At 36.2% G+C, this 3,230-nt stretch overlaps 1 protein-coding gene across 3 annotated transcripts in view; it reads left to right on the top strand.

Annotated features, from left to right (window-relative positions):
• Window positions 1–72: 72 nt before the first annotated feature.
• LOC102678444 (schwannomin-interacting protein 1 homolog) overlaps window positions 73–3,230 on the top strand; it is a 29,555-nt gene continuing 26,397 nt past the window's right edge. For 2 of the 3 annotated variants that reach the window (XM_031510075.1, XM_031510074.1), the window contains exon 1: window positions 74–479. The gene's annotated coding sequence lies outside the window, so the exon portion shown is untranslated. Of the gene's footprint in view, window positions 480–3,230 lie in introns of all 3 variants that reach the window. The other variant, XM_031510076.1, reaches the window with a different exon arrangement.

Below are 3,230 nucleotides of genomic sequence, written 5' to 3'. Positions count from 1 at the left end.
GTCAGCAACCCCGACGCTCGGCCACGCGCATGCACCACCCCGGTCGGAGGAGGGGTGAGTGCGAGGGGGGCAGCAGAGAGGGAGAGAGAGATCGAACGCCGACACCGTTTCTCCCAGTCTCCTCCCGTTGTTCGCGAGTGCATCGAAACCATCTTTCATCACTGTGTGTTTCAGCCCACTGTGCGTGTTTCCCAGGTAGATGTAAAAAAGAAGAAGAAAAAGAAGAAACATCTCTTTCGCGTTGGATATTAAGAGCATCGTATCACATCGATAGAACGAAGGAAATTACGAAAAATCCCTCTCTCTTTCCCTCCCTCCCTCCCTGTGTGGATCTTTCCGGTGGAATCTGGTCCGGTTCCGTGGAATGAGAGGACAGCGACACGATCGCCGAGGGGATCGTGAAAGCTGAGAATTTTTGCTCGTCGAATCGAGAAATAAAGGCGGAGGGATAAAGGCCGTGGTTGACGGTGAGACATCGAGTAAGTAGATTAAAGTTTTTGGGTGTACTCGTAGCCATGGGGTGTACACAAAGACGTGGCCGATAACATAGGGGGGGGGAAGAAATAGATGCGTAGCGGCGTGACGCAACCACGGTGAACGACGCGGTTTCGAGAGGAGAATTTTCGAAATCGAATAATCGATTGTTCCATATCTTTTGATTTTGGATGACACTATGATGGATGCGGTGTGTAGCGTTAATTGCATGATCGAACGGAGGAAACGTGACGAGATACGGTGGGGATCTCGTATCTCGGGATCGGATAATTCGGATACAAGTTTGGATTAAAATTCGTACGAGAGTCGTAGAGTTGCGAGAGACAGGAGATAGATGGGGGGATGGGGTTTGAGAATTCGAGGGATTACTCGAGGGATTAGATTAAGCTTTGTTATTTAGGAAATTGAGATTGGACTTTTGATTGGTGGATATTCGCATTGGATTAGAGTAATTGAGCGAATATGGATTCACGTTGAGGATAAATTTCTGTTTTCTTTCTGTAAATTAATAGTTATCGTGAACGATTAATTTAACAGATTGTTCAAGATGTTGACAGAGAAAATAGGTTTCGATATTTCTTCTTTTAGTGATTGTAATTAGAGAATATTAAATTAAGTTGGTTTCGTTAAATAAATTTAAATATAAGTATATATTTTAATGTGTTTGCTGTAAAATTACATACATAGGAAAACAATAAATTATAGGATCTGAGAGAGTTGAATATTCGAATATATTTTTTTCAATTATTTAACACGTATTCCATATGTATGTCAAGTATTTAGAGCGAATTATTACTAATGTCTCGATACTCGCGACAGAAGAATAAAACTTATCGACTGTGACCTCGGGCACAGCGACAAATGTATCATGTGTTGTACGTATGGAGCCACGAAGTCTGGTATCATATAGGCAATACACAATCTGGAGCGATTATGAGGAAAGTATCAGTGTCGAAGCAGCTGACTTATGCCAAAAAATTCTGCATTGGTGGTCGGAAAATTTCTTAATCGTTCTTAAAATCTTCTAAAAAATATTCAAAAGAATTCGTCTCGAAATTTAAATCGATGCGAATATCAAATAAACTTTGCGACATTAAAACAAATATTCTTTCATTGTTACACGAATCATCTCATCGTACATACAAAGTATCTAATATTCCTTTACTCATAATTTACAATTCTAAAAAAACACTTTACAATTTACTTCGATTTAATACGACCACCTCAAAAGAATAAAAATTTCCTTCGTAATATTCCAATAATGAGAGAACATATTATTCGATATCGATCTTCAATCTCGTATACAACCGTGAAGAGGAGGGATAATATTCTTCTTTATTCTCATAATGCAATCATTATCCCCGTATTTGGCCCTCGGTATATACGCGTCGGGTCGTCAGTATTCTTCTCGAGCAACTTTTCATACCGACTTATTCATGCGACCTGTACCGCAATATTTATGAAGCCGGCCGATGAGGAGTACATTTTAATGAAACGAACTTAACAGTCTCTCGGACCGAGCGAGAATCGCGCGCCCCAATCGATCGAATCGAATCGTGTAACGAAATTTAATTCGACTGAAAGGACAGGTAATCGGATCGAATTACGCGACGAAACGAATCTAAACTCTTTACATACATATGGATAATGAGACAGGACAACGAGACAGGAAATTATTATCAAAGTGTAGTAGGTCATGGCGAAACAATACTATTAACTAACGCGTTCAAGAGTGCGCGTAACACAGGAAATTGATCTAAAGTAATTCGTTTGATACAAGCAAATTGTTTCCTATTCTACTTTGAAAGATGATTTAGATCGAACGCGTTGTAACATCGTCTTTCTTTCGTTCTGTGTTAAAATTTCCTCTTTGTTTGAGGAAATTCAAAAATTGTTTGCAACTGTTTTGTTTTTTATAGAGTGGAAATAAGTAGAGCAGTATTCATTCTTGAACGATGGAAAATTTATTTAAATCGATGTTTTTCGTTGCTTCGTTCTGTGTTAAAATTCTCTGATCGATTATTTGAAGGAAATTCAAAAATGGTTTGTATTATTGTGGAATGGAAATAAGTAGAGCAGTATTCATTTTTGAACGAAAATTTATTTAAATCGACGTCTTTCGTTGCTTCGTTCTTAATCGATTATTTGAAGGAAATTCAAAAATGGTTTGTATTACTGTAGAATGGAAATAAGTAGAGCAGTATTCATTTTTGAACGATGCAAAATTTATTTAAATCGACGTGTTTCGTTGCTTCGTTCTGTGTTGAAATTCTTGATCGATTATTTGAAAGAAATTCAAAAATGGTTTGTAACTATTATTATGGAATGGAAATAAGTAGAGCAGTATTCATTTTTGAACGATGCAAAATTTATTTAAATCGACGTCTTTCGTTTTGTGCTAAAATTCTTGATCGATTTATTTGTGAGAAATTTAAAAAATTTTAAAAATTGTTTGCAACTGTTTCGTTTTTTATTATGGAACGAAAATATTCATTTTTAAACGATGGAAAATTTATTTACTTTTGAAAATTCACGAGATTGAATAAAATAGAGATATTTAAATACGTGCAATACATATATATATATATATATGTTATTGATATTCGTAAAATTTCGTAACTGTTCGTCAGAAACATAAATATTTACGCGGGGGTTTAATATTTGATTTTCCTTTTATTTGAAATCAATTATTTATTTAAAATCGGACAACAAATTTTTTTATAAAATCGTTTCCT

Source organism: Apis dorsata, unplaced genomic scaffold (genome assembly GCF_000469605.1).
Source record: "Apis dorsata unplaced genomic scaffold, Apis dorsata 1.3 scaffold_199, whole genome shotgun sequence".
In the NCBI taxonomy this organism is placed as follows: domain Eukaryota; kingdom Metazoa; phylum Arthropoda; class Insecta; order Hymenoptera; family Apidae; genus Apis; species Apis dorsata.
Note: the sequence above shows the minus strand (reverse complement) of the source record. Positions and strands in the feature narration are given on the sequence as shown.